The sequence below is a fragment of the Ambystoma mexicanum genome, chromosome 2p (assembly GCF_040938575.1).
Source record: "Ambystoma mexicanum isolate Mex_15411 chromosome 2p, UKY_AmexF1_1, whole genome shotgun sequence".
Taxonomy (NCBI): Eukaryota; Metazoa; Chordata; class Amphibia; order Caudata; family Ambystomatidae; genus Ambystoma; species Ambystoma mexicanum.
In genome coordinates, this window is record NC_090923.1 from 340,472,434 (window position 1) to 340,489,980 (window position 17,547).

The 17,547-nt window shown below is 48.1% G+C and overlaps 1 protein-coding gene across 2 annotated transcripts in view; it reads left to right on the plus strand.

Annotated features, from left to right (window-relative positions):
- Positions 1–17,547, plus strand: part of APPL1 (adaptor protein, phosphotyrosine interacting with PH domain and leucine zipper 1) — an 820,938-nt gene that overhangs the window by 355,256 nt on the left and 448,135 nt on the right. The gene's annotated exons all lie outside the window — the stretch shown is intronic.

Below are 17,547 nucleotides of genomic sequence, written 5' to 3' on the forward strand. Positions count from 1 at the left end.
TTGAGTGTCTTGGCTGGGCATGAGGCGTCGCCAAAGGCCATGCACCAGGCAAAGTTGCCACTGGGCCCACAGACCCACAATGATTTTTTAAAGAGGCTCCAGTACACGGTCGCAAGCCTATCAACCATCCTGATGGGTATGGTATAGATGATATTGTCTATTATCAAAAACACAAATTGACGCTGTGGTTACGTTGGCCTAATAACCCTAAAGTTAAACTAAAAGCATTTCAGGGGGTGGCGCTAGAGAGCCCGACCAAGATGGCGGTATCTGTGAGCTCCGTGAGGGGCTCCTGAAAATCCTGAAAACATTAATTTCAGGGTCATATACATCTTCATGCTTGGTTTGCCAGCAGGGTGTATTGGACCCCCGTAGCATCCTGTGACCAGGAGACCTGAGAGGCATCGCGGCACAGCAGACACAGCCCTGGTGGTGGCGAGGGAGAAGCGAGTGGGCCGAGGTGGCGTCAGTGGAGCGGGTCGCCCCTGCACCGGGAGATCTCACAGCAGCACCACGGCGCCGGAGAGCGGGGAGAGTGCCGCGACTTTGGAGCGGTGGCTGTTTGGAGCCCATCCCTGGGGTTTCATCCTGCGCTTTGGTCCAGAAGTGATTGGCCTGGTGGGTTTGCAGCAGAGAGAAGCCAGAGAGATTGAAGAGCCTGAGCACCCCCCTGGAGACAACGTGCCGGGGCCCCATTCCTCGGTGGGGGGAGTGCACCCAGCACTGAGGGACAATGTGAGGGACGGGCTGAGGCAGCCTAGAACAGTGGCAGCAGGGAGCCCGTTCGGGCGGCCGAGGCTTCAGCTGGCGTGTGGAAGTGCCCGGGGGGCTGTACAGAGGCTGGAGGGTGCGCCCCGGTCCGCTCCCTGGTCCGAGCAGACAGATCCGGAGTACCCAGCTGGTGGTGCGGGCAGAGAGCCCCCTCTTGGCTCACCGTAACAAGGCTGTTTAGAGCCCGTTCTGGCTCAACGTCACACAGCGGTGAGGGGCTCGAGCCGGCGTGGCGGCCCCAGTGGTGTGGGAACCAGGGGCACATGCTGCTAGACACCCTCCAGCGGCTGAATAGTGTGAGGAGGAGCCCCCCGCAGCAGCAGTTCGACTGTGGGCCACCCCCTCAGGCCCCTGCAATCTTATTGACTCATAGTGGTGGAGGGTGCCTCCTGGAGCCAGGGGAGAATACCCATAGGGAGTCTGGGCCGGGTCATTGGATAGTTACGGCGGCGCCAGTCAGGAGTTCAATCCTTTGCCATCATGGGTGGCGTAAGAGGTGGTGCCCCAGCTCCCGACCTGCTCCGTGGGACCCCCTGAGCACCTGACATTCAATTTTGGGGGTGCCCTCTGCAGACTCCTCCCCTGTGGCCTTCTCTAAGGAGTGACCGGAGGACGTGGGGGCCTGGGATCCAGCTAGTCTGGCACCGCTCCTCCCTTAGTGGAGCGCAGAGAACAGTCTGAGCCTCTGGTGGATAATTGTGGGGATGAGCGTGGTGTATTATTGTTCAATTGCCGCACTGAGACATATCTGGCACCCCCCAGGAGTCTCACTCGTGTTCAGCTCTTGCCCCACAAATAGGGCTGGGTCTAGAGTGCCCTGCCCCCGATATGGGCAAGTCTGACAAGTCACAGGGGAAACTTACCTTTGCGGGAGGGGGCTCCTCCAGAGCACCCAAACCACAGCTACGGATTGAGATGTCTGATCCTTTGGAGGGAGCGGCGGAGGGTGCTGCCCAGGCCCCGGCAGTGGACATCAGAGAAATCCTGCTTGATCTGAAGGCAGGCATTGGTGGCCTTGACACTAAACTAGACTCACTCACTCTCCAAAGTTGACCTGCTACAACATCGCCTGGACAAGCATGGCAAAGGCCTATACGAGGTGGAGCAGAGTGTCCGGCCTGTAGGATGGCTCGTCCTCCCTGGTCGCCAGGGTGTCATCTCTCGAGTCCCCAGATGAAGGCCGTGTCGGCCAAAAACGAGACTTGGAGGGCAGAGCACGCTGTAACATACGCCTGGTGGGCATCAGGGAGGGCCAGGGATAATCGAAGTTGGAAGAATTTTTCGAGACTCTTTGCAGAGAACTCTTTGGGGGAATCTGAGCTCTCCCCCCCCCCCTGTTTGTGGTAGAGAGCCCACCGCATACCGGTGACACGCCGGTCCCGGGGGTGCCTCCGTCCCATCATTTCCCTCCTCCTGAACTATAGGGACCGGGACGCGATGCTCTGTCAGGGCCAGGGCGAAGGGGGGGTCTACATAGGACGGGGACAAGGTCCAGATTTTTCCTGTCTTCTCTGCAGCTGTCGAGGCCTCGCGATGATCATTAACAGGGGTTAAGAAACGTCTACGAGACTCTAATATCCTGTACTCCATGCTGTTCCCAGCAAAGCTTTGGATCCAATATGAAGGGCAGACAGTTCTTTCCCTCACCGGAGACAGCAAGCTGCTTTCTGGATGGGATCAAGGCACGCCCCCCATCAAACAATCTGAGACCTCGGGTGACGACTGAGACCGCGCCAGGCGGGCCCCGGGGAGACCTGGGTTGAGGAACCTCATGTAATTCGCACATAATGCTGAGTTAACTGTTAGATGTGTGACCTGATTTGCCTTTGTTTTCGCAGTAACAGTTTGGGTGATGGAGCCCCGCGTCCTTGGCCGAGCACTAGCGCCCCTTAGCTCCGCACTAGGGTTGAGGAGAGTTAGGTAGGGTCAAGCATGGGGAGGTTTGGGGGAGTTAGGTTTTAGCGGAGAAGAGGGGCTGAAGGGAGGAGAGGGGAGTTCTGGGAGTTGTTTCGTTTGGGAAGGGTCTGATTTCCTCTGTGGTATCTCACCGTGGCCTTCTGCAAAGCAGTCAGCCCACTGCTCACGAGTTCCAAGTGGCGGGCGGGGGCACCAATTCGCAATATGTAGGCGATTCAGTCAACAATGGGTCCATGAGTAATAACATGGAATATTAGGGGCGGGAACAGCACCTCCAAAATCCGTAAGGTCGCACAATACTTCAGGAGGCACCAGATAGACTTGGCCTTTATACAGGAGACCCACATCATTCCGTCCTCAGAGCGTAAATGGGGCACCAATTGGGGGTGCCACCGATACTTCTTCTCCTACTCCACGTATGCTAGGGGGGGGTACCATCCTGATAGCTAGGTGATGAAATTTCACCTGATCTCGGTTGCGAGGGATGAGGATGGGAGGGCTCTCCTGGTGCATGGGGTCCTCGAGGGAGTGCTGGTGATTCTAGTGAACTCCTACGGTCCTAACGTCGACAGTCCGAATGTATTTGATTGGGTAATGGTGCAGCTAGCGGGATGTCAGAATGCCACTATAGTCTGTGGGGGGCGACCTCAACACAGTGCTCGACCCCACGCAGGATAGATTTGAGGGAAGCCGGGGGGCCACGACCAAGGCGAGCATATTTCTAAGTCTGAGAAATATGTGCAACATATAATCTAATTGATGTGTGTAGACACCAGCACTGCGAGTCACGGGACTACACGTATCACTCCTGGGTTCATGGCTCTAGCTCCTGGCTGGACTACGTATTGGTGTCCCGGTTAGGGGGTATTCAGTGGGGCGACTGTTATATTCCACTGTGCACCCTGTCGGAGCATTCCCCAGTGCTCATGGAATGCGGGTTGGGTGGGAGTGGAGGAGGTGCTCACGCCTGGAATTTGAAGCCCAGGGCACGCCAAGACCAGGTCTTTCTTCGGGAGCTACAGGGGGAGGTCGGGATCCTCCAGGTTATAAGGCGGGAGCTGGGGAGTCCCGGATTAAGGATCTGGAGGGGGAGTATGCAGCTACTACGGATATTCAGGCCCTTGTGCGGCTATGTGAGTAGATAGACAAGTTTAGAGATAATGCGGCTTGTGAGGTTAGGTTCCTGGCCTTGGGCCACCAGGTACAGCGAAGGGCAGAAACCAGGAGCGTTGTTGGCAAGGGTGATAGCTGCGGACCGATGTCCTCCACAGGTAGAATGCATACAGGACCCTCAGGGTAGGCTGGCGCATTCAGAGGAGGAGATTGCGGCGGTATTCCAGACCTTCTACAAGCATCTGTATGAATCCCGATAGTCGCTGAACCCGGAGGCTTTGCACACATACCTTGAGGGAGAGGAACTATACTGGGTGATCTCCCTGGAGAAATTCTCGCAGAAATTAGGGAGGTCCCTGGGTCAAGATCACCGGAACCTGACGGCCTACCAGTTGACTTTTACAAGGCTTGCGCCCCTATTCTGGCCCCACTGCTTCTCTGAGTGTATCGGGAGGCATTGGTGAAGGGGGCGTTGACCCAGATGCTGCACGAAGCGAACATTGTCTTAATACATAAACAGGAGAAACCACCCGACGACTGAGCTTCGTATCGACCAGTTTCTTTAATAAATGTCGACAACATGTTTACCTTAGTCCTCGAGAAGAGGCTGCTTCCGCTGATGCCTAGTCTAGTCTAGTATTGGCCGATCAGGCAGGGTTTCTCCCTGGGCACCACACCATTCTCGGCCATCGTTGTTTCTTTGGGATATTGGAGGTACTTTTTCCTGCATCCCAGGCGATTGCAGTTTTTTGAGACGATGAGAAGGCCTTTGACTTTGTCGAATGTCCTTTTCTATTTGCGGTACTACAAAAGCTGGGACTGGGGCCCTATTTCATTAGACTGGTTTCTCTCCTTTATGCCAATCCCTCAGCGAGAATAGTGGTGGGGCGGGCGAGGTCGACTGGCTTTGTGATGGAAAGCGGGACCCGTCAGAGCTGCCCTCTCTTCCCGCTCCTTTTCGCCCTTGTAATGGAGCCGCTGGCGGCAATCCTGAGGGACCAGCATTTCCAGCGGGCGTTACAGCTTGTCCCGCATAGACTGCTGATATATCTGTACGCTGATGACGTGGCCTTCTACATTGGGAATCCAGAGGACAACCTGCCCCTGGTTATGAGGGAAGTTCTGTGGTTTGGTGCGTTCTCTGGCCTGAAAATAAATCCGAGCAAATCGGTGGTGCTTCCTCTCACGGGGGAAGACTAGGATATTTGGGGACGAGTTTAGGCGCAGGACCTTTGGCACTGAGTCATAGCCCAGGGGATGTTCCTCATCCCGTTTCATCTGGCAGAAGTGAAGAACACAGTCGCCAACTCTCTCAGCAGAGAGCTGCGCTCGTGCCACGAGTGGGAGCTTCGGCAGGACCAAGTGGATCACCTGTTCCACGGATGGGGCAATCCCCAGATCGATCTGTTTCCGACGGCGACGAACACCAAGTGCCAGAGGTTCACCAGCAGGTTTCCCCAGCCGGGGAGCATGGGGGACGCATTCTCTTGCCCCTGGGGTGGCCTGTTCCTGTGTGCGTTCCCTCCGTTGCTGTTGCTTCTTCAACTAGTCAATCAACTAAGACGGTCCCGGTGCAGGATGATCCTTGTTGCACCGCCGTGGCCGAGACCGATATGGTACCCGGACCTTCTGGAAATGTCAGTGTCCCCAGTCAAGCTTCTGGCGGTTTCAGATGATCTTGCCAGGGAAGGAGGTGCGATTCTCCAACAAGACCCAGCATCGCTGAACCTGAAGGCCTGGCTCCTGCAGCACTATAGTTTGGGGGCTACGATCTCCCAGCAGATTGTTAGGAGGTGCTCGCCAAGGCCAGAGCTTCGTCTACTCTCAAATGCTACAGGCACAAGTGGAAGAGATTTGCTGTTTGGTGCCATACTCGGAAGATAGACCCTCTACGAGTTACTGCTCTGCAGGTGCTTTCGTATTTGTCGTCTGCCAAGGCAGGACTGGCCTATGCTTCCATCAAAGTTCATCTGGCGGCTATCTCCCGCTACACCAAGTCTCCTGGACGATCATCCTTATGGTTGCATCGATTGGTCAAGGAGTTCGTCAAAGGACTATTTTGCTAATTCCCACCGGTGAAGGCTCCGGCCCCGGCCTGGGAGCTCAATTGGGTGATGACTAGGCTCCTGGGTCCTCCGTTCGAGCCTATGCATTTGGCGCCACTGAAATATTTGTCGTGGAAAACGTTTCTTGTGGCCATCACCTCCGCACGACGAGTGGTAGAGATCCAGGCCCTCTCTTGTAAACCACCTTATTTAACATTCCACGAGACGAGGGTGGTGCTACAGATGCACCCCTCCATCATGCCCAGGGTGCTGTCAGACTTTCATCTAAACAAGCCCTTGGTGTTACCTGTATTCTTCCCAACGCCTTTGTCGCCGGCTGAGAGGACTTTGCACTCGCTGGTTATGGTTAGAGCACTGAAGTTTTATGTGAACTGCACGAAGAGTTTCCGGAAGACGTTGCAACTTTTCGTGAACTTTGGCCCTGTTAACCAGGGGCAGGCCCTCTCCAACGCTTCCATTTCTAGGTGGCTCTCCAGCTGCATCACCCATTGTCACTGGTTGGCAAACCAACCATTGCCTGGCCGTCCGAGAGCCCACTTGACCAGAGCGATCAGTGCAACTCCGGCATTCCTGTCTGGTGTGCCCCTGCTTAATACCTGCAGGGCTGCTACGTGGAGGTCTACGCACACCTTCACGAAGTTCTACTGCGTCAACAGGGATTCCAGGGAGGAGTCCAGAGTCGGCCAAGCAGTGCTGCGCAACCCGTTTGCTTGAAGGTGAGCTTGGTGAGGAGGTAGGAGATGCTTAACGTTGAGATGCTTAATGTTGAGCCTTGCCACCTCCTGTGGTTGTCCATGTGTGTACTGCTGTGTAGTCTTTATTCATGAGCGTGTGAATCCATGCCAGACCCCATTCTGGAGAAGGAACAAGTTACTAACCTGTAACTTGTTCTACAGCATGGGTCTGGCATGGATTCACAGGCCAACCCTCCCGCCTACCCTTCTGCGGCTCTTCGCTTGGTCCTACTGCCACTTTACATGATACCAAATCTGAAGATGGCTGCCAGAGCAGGGGCTAAGGTTGAGGGCAGTCATTGGCTGGGGGAAGTATGACCAGAGACCAGTGATTGGTTGTTAGGAGAAAGACAGTTCAGAAGCGAAACTTAAACTGATGTTTTCTTTACCGAGGATTCCCAGCTTGACAACAGGGAATATTCATGAGCATGTGAATCCATTCCAGACCCATGCTGGAGAACAGTTACAGGTAAGTAACTTGTTCCTTATTGATTATTTGAATTTTTGTTCAGTACTGGCCCTACCAAAGGTTAAAAAGGTGGGGAAGTGAAGCAGAAGCTACAAAAGGTGTTGAGGATAGGATAGAAAGATTAGGATAGACAAGTGGTAGCAGGGGAGATAGAGGAGTGGATTATGTGTGAGGAAACGGGTATGTTTTGAGGCTGTTTCTGAAAGTGGTGATGGAGGGTGTAATGTGGATGTGAAGAGGTAGGGTGTTCATGTCCCGGGTGCCTAGTGGGTAAATGCTTTCTCTTATGTGCATGTTAGTTTGCAGAGTGGAATGTGTAGGAGATGCTTGCTTGCTTGTCTGTTTGTGTGGGTGATGGGTTTGAGTTTGTCTTGAAGGTAAAATGGAGTTTTGTGGTGGATGGCTCTGAAAACAATGCATGAAGGTACGGGATCTAGTGGAGCTGGGCCGATGTCTGAATTCTTTGGTAGGTGGAGGATGTCTGGCTGCTGTTTTTTGTATGGCTTGCAGGGGGTGGGTCAACAGTGCTGCTGGGGAGTCCAGTGAGGACCACATTGCCATAGTCCAGCTTGGACAGAATGAGTGCTTAGATTGCAATGCGGAGGTCATCAGAAAGAAGGATGTATCTGATCTTTCGTAGGAGGCGCAGTTGCAGATTGCATCTTTTGGTGACAGCAGCTATGTGGTGTGTGAAGAATGGTGGGGGCAATGGAGGAAACCAAGGAATTTGATGAGTGTGGAGAGGGATATGTGTGGGGTGTCTGTGCTGAGTTCTTTGATCCAGGTGGTGTGTTTGGCTTTGTGTCTGGAGGGGCAGATGAGGAGGAATTTAGTTTTAGGAGGGTTGAGCTTAAGGAAATGGGTGGCCAGTCAGGTGGTTATGGTGGAGAGATGGCTTTGAAGGATATGGATTTTAGGGGAATGACATTTGGAAGTATAGTTACATGTCATCTGCATATGGGCGGAAATGGATGTTAAGCTGCTAAGGGTCTGTCCAAGGGAGGAGTGAAGACAGGGAGGAGCCTTGCTGTACCCCGTACTTGACCAGGGTGCGGTAGAATCAAAAAGGGAGCATGGTGAGAAAGTGTGTCCTGTCAGTAAGGAAGGAGCAGAACCACTCGAGGAAAATGTCTGAGGGTTTCATCCTGTGGGATAGGATGTTGAGTGGAATGGTGTGAAATGCTGCAAAGAGGTTGAGGAGTATGTTTCGTGCTATGATGTTGAGGAGGTCTTTGAGGATGTGAAGTGTAGTGGTCTCAGTGCTGTGTCCAGATCAAAAGCCAGATTGGAAGGGGTTGAGAAGATTGTTTGCAGTGATGTATTGTTGCAGTTGGGTAGTGACGAAGCGATTCATGATACTGCAGAAGAATGGCAGGATAGTGATTGCATGGTAATTTTTCAGGGAGTGTGGGAGATGATGCATTGTTTAGGAGGAGTCAGAATTGTCCAGTTTTGAGAGCAGAGGGGATAGTACCATAGAAAGGTGTTGGATAATATTGAGCCAGTGCGGTGCAAGGGTGGTGATGCAATTGGATGCAGCTTGAGGTGGACATGCATTATCCAGGGTGATGAGGGTGTCTCTGCTGATGGGGTGGAAGGTGTCCCATGTGATGGACTGTTTGAGACCGGCCAGTGGGAGTTGGAGAGCAGATGGGAGGGCTTGCCTAATGATGACTTAAGATTTTATATAGTAAAATGTTTGAGGTACCCAGTAGATCTATGCAATGCTGCAAATATATTTCACTTATGAGAGCTGGCATGTTCTTTTTTTTTTTTATTCACTTTAACATTTTGAACAACAAAAAAATGCAATACAACAATCTCCATATTACAACATTGCGTCCAAATTGCAAAACTCATAATAACATTAGAACTAAAATGGACTAACACATAACAATATGGACATCCATAACACATGCAGAATAACATTTTTCAACTTTATAAAAGATCCATGACACACAACCAAAAAGACAAAACAGAAAAACGCACAACTAACGGACCCCCACCACAACAAAAAAACATCCCCCACTCAAGGGATAGGCCTTCAAACACTGGAACCTGTATATTCAACCATATAGGTCATTAAAAGGTCCCCAAAGCCGATAACGCCTCTCCCTTCCTTGTCCAAATAGCATGACTTTATCATAGTTCGACAAGACTTGCATGTCCAATAGCCACTTCTCCACACCAGGTTTCTTTCTAGATTTCCAAACTCGCAAGATTTGTTTCATCACCAAAACTCTATTAATCTAATCTGCACTATCCCTAGCCCTGTCTCCTTGCCCCCTGTTGGATAACAATATGGTCGAAAAGAAAGGGCGAGGAAGTTTCTCGTCTAGTACAAGGTCTAACCTGTCCAATACATCGGACCAAAATTCCGATACTCTCGAGCACATCCATAACATACGCATCAAAGAACCCCTGCTACATCCACAGCCCCAACATGAATCAGAGTCCGAAAGTCCCAACCTAGCCATCTTGGACGGTGTCCAATATAATCTTTGGATCCTTTGTCTAATATATTGCAGCTGTAAATCCATCTTTGCCTGCACCCCCAAATGAAGTAATGAGGCCCATTCCTGAATAGGGATATCCACACCAAGGTCATTCATCCAGGCCTGGCGAAGTTTGTCCCAAGCCCTCGCATCCATTTCTTCCATCGGCATTAATCTCGTATACGTGGAAACCACACACGAGGTAGAACGGAGAAGTTCACACAATGAAGGTCTCTCGTTCATGACCCCGTCCAACATCCCTGTCCTTTCAGTCAAGAGAGCATTCAAGGCATCATAACGACCTTTTTCTCTAGCTCCAATCCCAAAAGACGTTCTCAATTGGTCAAAGGGGATCATGCAACCGTTTAGCCACACATCACGAATCCTAAGTATGCCTCTACTGACCCAACTCTTCCAGCACAAGGGTCTATTCGCTAACTGCAAACACACATTATGCCACAAAGATGCATCATAATGCATCCAAGCATTCCCACCATCGATTTCCATAAAACGCATCAACGCCTCCCTAGTAGCGCATATTGTATGTAGCTTGTTCACTGAAGACGGTACTTTTAACATAGAATATATATCTATAAGGTGAAACCTGGGTACTCTCAATAATATGCCAATTGGGAACATAATCATTAGTATCAGAGAGGTACAAGGTCGATTTCTTCAAGAGAAAACCTGTGCAATAATTCATCAAGATCGGGTATCCAAATCCCCCATCCTTCACAGGATAAGTTAAAATACATTTAGGCACTTTAGGCCTTTTACCTCCCCCACCAACCCCCAAAGAAAACCTTTGAAAGCTTTATCAGCAGTAGCAATTACTTTTTTCGTGAATTTTAGGGGGATGGACTCTATGATGTAGAGAATCTTTGGCAAAAGTACCATTTTAATGACATTTTCATTTTGGCCCATATCCCCATCTTCAACTGGCCCCACTTTAATATGTCCCTTTTAATTACCTCCAATACTCGTGACACATTGAAAGCAGTCATTCTTTTCAATTCTCGGACTTAGTAAACACCCAAATACTTAATTGCCCCTATCTCCCAGTGGCAGTTCGAAGAACCCAAAACAGCACATGGGATACTAACATCCAGAGGAAAGGCCACCGTTTTACCCAATTTATCTTGTGGCCCTACAGATGACCCACCTCTTCAAACATCTGCTTAAGTTTCACACAACCCTCTGCCGGATTAGACAAAATAATAGTCATATCATCAGCGTAGCACAGAACTTTCATCTCATTATCTCCAAATCGAAGGCCATGAAGGCTCTGTTCCTGTTTAAAGTATAAAATGAGGGGTTCCAATGCAGATTAAACGGGTATGGAGACAATAGACAACCTTGTCTAGTCCCCCTAGACAATGAAAATGAGGAGGACATGACCCCATTTACCCATACCTTCGCACTAATATCGAAATTCAATACTCTTATAGTCTTAATGAATGTGTCTCCAAATCCCATCCTCTTAAGAGTGTGATAAAGAAAAGACCAATTGACCCTGTCAAAGGCCTTTTCCGCATCAATAAAAAGCTACAAGGTATCCTGAGTTTTTGTCTTCGGTAGACCCATAATATCAATCAATGTCCTAATATGATCGTAACCATATCTACCTCTCATAAATCCAAACTGTGAACTACTAATCAGCTTGCCAATGCACGCATCCAGTCTATTAGTCAATATTCTAGTAAAAAGTTTGAGGTCCACATTCAGAAGTGAAACCGGCCTATAATTCTCGCATTTCCTACCATCTTTCCCCGGCTTCGGAAGAACGACTACACAAGCCTCTTTCATGGTGGGACAAATTACCCTGTCCCTCATAAAGCTATTATATAGGTTGCACAAGAACGGTACCAGCACACCACTCAGCGTCTGATAAAACTCTACCGGAAGACCATCTATCCCTGGTGACTTACCCTTATTGAGCCACCAATAATTCCTCCTCCGTAATAGGGCTGTCCACCATCACAGACTGATCCTCATTCAAATTTGGCGTGATGATCTTATCAAAAAAGGAGTCCATATCAACCTGAGTTGGGAATTGATCCTCCCGATATAAATTATCAGAAAATGTCCTAAAACTCTCGCATATCTCACCCTGTTTGATAATATGTTCCCCATTTTCATCCACTAGTTTCTGGACAAAGGAGGTATCAGTTAGACCCCGCAACCTATTTGCCAGCAGTTTCCCATTTTTGTCACCTTGCTCCCAGAACTTTTGCTGCATAAAGAACATAGCATTTTCATATTGGACATCCATATTTTGCTTGTTCTTTGAGCCTTCCTACCACTATTCTATCCTCAACACTCTTAGAAACTGCAACATTTTTCTGTGCATCTTCTAATTCTCTTTCCAATGTCTGAAGCGCAGTCAAGCCCTTTTTCCTGACCCGTGATGTAATATTCATCAGCTCCCCCCGCACAGTCGTCTTATAACTTTCCCAAACCATGACATCAGAAGCCGAACCAATATTAATATCAAAGTAATCCTTTGTGAAACTCTCCAGAGTGTCAGCCACCCCCTGTTCTTGTAAAATATAAGTTTTAAGTCGCCACTTAGAAAACCCCAACCTCTCCTGTCCTAAATTCATATGTAACGTCATCAGAGAGTGGTCCGAAATACTTCTTTCCTTAATAGTCACATCCTGTAACTTGCCAGCTAACCGATCAGAAATAAGAAAATAATCAATCCTCGAGTGAGAGTCATGCATCGGCGAGTAAAAGGAGACTTCACTTTCCAGATGAACAAATATCCAAGCATCAATCAAATCCAGGGTATCCATAAACACTTTAAAGGTCCTACTTGCACTCTCAGCAGTATATCTACACTGTGCCGAACGGTCCATTTTCCCATCAATCACACAATTGAAATCACCCCCTAAAATCATGTTCCCTGCCCATCTCTCTCAAAAGTAAGGACAGTTTCCCAAAGAAAGGACTACCACCAGTACACGGTCCATAAATGGAGCCTCCCGTAATTAGCTTTTCTTCATATTTGACATCAATAGGAAGTACCCTCCCCTCCTCATCCATCACTACCTGTTCTATCTGAAGCAGTATACCTTTGTGCAGTAGTACACCCACTCCCCTTGATTTGGAGCTGTGGCAATTGAGAAACGTCTTAGTTTACCATCTATTTTTGAGCAGGTGTATCGAATCATTCAACAAATGAGTTTCCCGAATAAGAGCAATATCTATCTTTTCCCTCTTCAGCCTGTTCAATACCTCTTTCCTTTTCCTTGGAATGTTAAGGCCTTTAACATTCCAGGAACATACCCTCGGATCACTCACTGACATGCGCTATCCATCCTGAAACCATCCATATAGATCCTGAACATATACATTTCAAAGGATGAAGAGGGGAAGCGATGAGACTGAGTTGTGTAGACACTACAAGACAACACACAACAAACACAAACGCACCGAACCCATGAACCAACATATATTAAACTTAACAGCACACCCTGCAGAACTGTAAGGTGATGATTGAATGTCAGAGTTTTCTCAGATGCTACATAATCGAGCATAATTTCCCAAGGATTCCAGCTATGCTTATATCGCCTGTGTATCTCTGGACATTTAAAGGTATTGGCACACAGGCTAGAAAGTACTTCACTTGAGACAAGAGCCCTTTGACTTGGGATAAGATTTTGTAGGATATTGTATACTTTTGGTCATTACTGAGGGTGCCATTCTGTTTTCAAGTGAGTACCCTTTTAACAAACCTATTTGCTAAGCTGATGGTGTCCATTTCAGTATCTAGAGCAGTGCTTCCTGTGGACAGCTTTGCTAAACAGGGCAATAACCTGTCACATTAAGTGTGTTGAGCACTGCATATCCACATGAATAGAGCAAATCCTTTACAACGTGTATGCCCCCTTTCAAACCTATAACTGTATTTAATTTATTTAAAGTTGTGTGCTCTTTTAAAACCATTGACACATGTTTTAATGTGTAGCAAGCTTATGAGAATTGTTATTACAGGGAGGCTGTTCTTGGTGGTGTTTGTGCCCTTGGTGGTTTTTGTGCTCTTGGTGTATAGTACCTGAATCAACAGCAAAAGGCTATCGGAATGTTCTATTATGACCTTTTCTGGTATGAAAGTTGTTGCATGAGATTTGCGTGTGCATGTTTCTTTGTATATGCCTCCCTACTGTTAAGTTAACACATTTATTTATCTGCTGTTGCCTTAATGAAGGGGTTTATTTTAGAATCAATACCTGTACATGTAATGCTTGTTTTTCTATCCACCCTTTTTTTCCGGAACTTGTCGTGTAAGTGTTGATCTGAAATAGGTGACTTTTTTTGCAATGTGCATACATTATAATGCTGCGTTTGTAATCCAAGTTGTTTTCTTGGTATCCAGTGAAAATGTTGCCAACAAAAATCTAGTCCGTGAAATAATTGCGGCGAACATACCTCTGCAGTGAAAGTCGAATGCAAAGTGTAGTAAAGAAATGTAGTTTCTACATAGCCAAAAATGCAGTGGTGCTAGGCTTTAGTGGGCTTGTTGAGGGTTGAGGTAGGGGTTATGGTAAGGCTAGGGCTAATTGAATAATGGTTTTGCAGTAAGTGTTTGAGAAAGGGAAAGCGAGCTTGGAGAGGGCTGGTGATGTCGGCGTAGGATGGGGATTAGGATAAACCTAGTTGGTGCAGTGTAGAGTAAGCATTAGGATAATAACTTGTAATTTATATAGCACTTTTGTTCCAAAGCACTTTCAATAAATTTTTCATAAAATTATTATGCTGCAATTCAAATTGGTACTCAGACCTCGGGTGGATGAAAAACAGTATTGACCATGCCGGGATTTGAACATGCGAATTACAGACCACAAACCGATCGCAGCAGCAGTGCTTAACTTGCTGAACTTTCCTACTGGCTAAGGTTAATTTTTAGAGTCAAGTTAAGGTAAGGTTATGATTAGAGCATGGTTATGGGTTAGGGCAAGGGCTATGGAAATATTGGCGAGCTGATGGGCTTGGTGTTGGGATCATTGTTCATTTTCTATTTATGTGGTGCAATTGTATTGATTGACATGCAAATCAAATACGTAAGTGCACTTAAGAGATGCTGTTAGTTAGGGGTGGAATATGGGTTTAAGTGGAGTTAGGGTAAGGTTTAGAAATGAAGTTAGGGTGATTGTAGAGGTTGCATTAGTGGTTTGGTTCATTGTTGGGGTTACATCACTGGTAACATTTCCACACTTTACATTGCTTGTATTGGAGGTCAACTTTTTTGCAGACTACTTTTTCACTTGACTACATCTTCTTGGACATTTTCGCATTGAACCATTTTCTTCTGTGAGTGGCTGAAATTAATAGTTATCATGGGTAGTCTAACAGTGCTGTGTGTGCATATACACAAAATAATTGATATCGTCATAATGAGACTAATGACACTGTATATACAGTTTTAAATTTTATTATAAATACATATACAAATCCGAGACAGTTGGGGCTCCCGTTCTAGGGGTGGTCCCTGTACTCTTTCCCTAGACCTTAAGAGGGGGGGGCTTCCACCTCATTACTCCAGGCTCCCTATTTACACCGGTCTGATAACAATACAACTCCTCTGTAGCTAGGTGACCCCTTACTGTTTAGGCTGCCCCTACTGTGGACTGTCCTAATGGCCGTGGCCTTGTCTTTTGAGCTCCCTCAGGGACTTCCTAGTTGACCTAGCAAGATTAGATTGATTGCCCTGACGTATTTCCTCTAATAAGACTTTAAACCTTCTCTTTCCACTCGCCTCCCTTGGCACTCTGCCTCCTTGTATCTCTCTCTCTTCTAGAGGTGGGCGCAAATCTGCCAAGAACTTCATTCTGCCAGCTGGGCGGTTTCCCACCTTTGCCGCCACACTTTTTCCCCCCCTTCCTTTACTCCCCTAACACAATTCTTACTTCCCTCCCTGACACACTGTGACCCATCTGCAAACAAACAGCGTTAATTGGTACCACTCTCTCAATCTCAAAACCCTTACCTTCACCTTCTCCAAACATGCCAAAGATCTTCTCCAAGCCCTCCTCCACCTGCAGCACACTCCTCACTGGTCTCTTGGTCCTTCTTTCTCCCCACCTGACTTCAACCATGCACCTCTCGCCAACAAAAGATTTGGCAGGATTGTTATAGCCTTCCCATTCCTGCCTAGAATGTTCTCTCTGCTCCCATTGGCTACTAGAGTCAGCTTCTTTCTAGGGCAAATCTCTAGCTAAACTACTCCCAACTCCGCCCATCTCCTCCACTTGTAGGCTGCAATTTCCCCAAGAAGTCTTAATAAGGGCCATTGCTCCCGCCCACTTTCTGGTCTCCTTTTTATTCCAACCTTCCATACAGTCTCCTCTGTTGTCTGCTCTTTGCTTTTGTCTTGGTCAATGAAACCAGCAAGTCCTTGCACATAAATGTCTTGGAGAGTGTTCCCTAGTATACCCTAGTGCTCTGCCATCTCAGCTGGTTCAAGCCCCTCCACTTCTGCTCGCCCGTTCCCATGTTGCATGCTTGGGCAGTCTGTAGTCTGTGTTTAGTATCCCGTTTGGCTCCTGAAGGGGGAAACCCTATCGCTGTTCCATTTGGGTAACCAGATTATTCCTCCTGGGTATTGTCCTTTGGGCCTAGGTGCATTGTGGTACTTGCAGTCTCGGTTCTTCTGGATGTTCCACTCATTCTTATGGGCTCTGACTTTTGGAACTCTAGTCTTTGTATTTTACCTGTACTATGGCGTCTGTTTTCTGTCTCTTAAAGGCATTTGTATTCTACTATTGCAGCACACAGATTCTTATGGGCAGTGTTGCTGGGGACCCTTAGGGTCGTACTTTGAGATTCTTTTCTTTATCTTAGAGTAACTACAGTGGATAGAGAGATCCTTAGTATCGCTCCTAAAACTTTATAGTTTGAGATATTGGCACACATCACCTGTCTGGGAAGGCAGGAAGTGGGGGAGGATTTTTACAAGCACCCATTTCTATAAACTGCTGAGGAAGATTGCAGAGGAGTAAGTGAGACTCCTGGAGTGAAAAGCAAGTCGACCACTGGAAGCTGAAGTAACGGAAGAGGAAGACCACAAGAGACGCCCGCCAGACACTTTGCAATACCATGAAGCGGCCACTGCTGTCCTGACCCCGTTTTCTGTGCGATGAGGAACTCCAAAGAGGACGACTCCTTCCCTTTGACTGGTGGGAACAACCAGTCCCAAGACAAAGTTTGATTTGAGCCATTTCCTGAGGTCCCGTGAGTTTCCAGAGTTGTGGAACCCCAATACCAGGAGACCTGCTGCCCATTTTGAGTGCATTGTCCTGGAAAGGCCGAATCCATCCCTAAGCCCTCAAGGACACTCCAGAGAAACAATCCAACTCGTACAGAACCCCCTCATCAGAGTGTGGGACTGCAGGAATCGAAGAAGATTGACCGGGCAAATCGCGTCCTTTGTTGGTGCTGCAGAAAAGGCGCCAAAACGACAGTGACCAAAGAAGAGACTGTTGCTGAGAGATTCCGTTTGTTGTCCTCCCTTTCATCAGACCAGGGAATCCGGAGGTCGGGCCTAGAGCTGCAACATCGCGGAGCATCCCCCACAAACATTTTCTTAAAACCTAAGGTACTGTGGGGAAAAAGCATTGCTTACCTTATTCCAGAAAGTCGCTCCCAAGCATTGGAGTGCATGTAGAGGTGTCTAGGGCAACACCCTCTTACCTCTGACTCAAGCCACTGCTTATGTCCCCTTAGCGAGTCCTTTAACAGGGTCTGCCAAGTTGGTTAAGTCTTCTTGTATCTTCTTTCCTAGAGACTAGAAAGTATCCACAGATACTTATGACTTCTGCTGCTTTTCAAGATTTTAAAAACTCTCCGAACTGCCTTTTAGCTAGGGTTGCATTTTGGACTTTAAAAGACTTGCTGTGCAGAGAAATTGCATCTAGAACCTGAAGCTCTGCTAGGATAACACCAACCAACTGTTTTCCTTCCCAAAAATCCCTATCTTATAT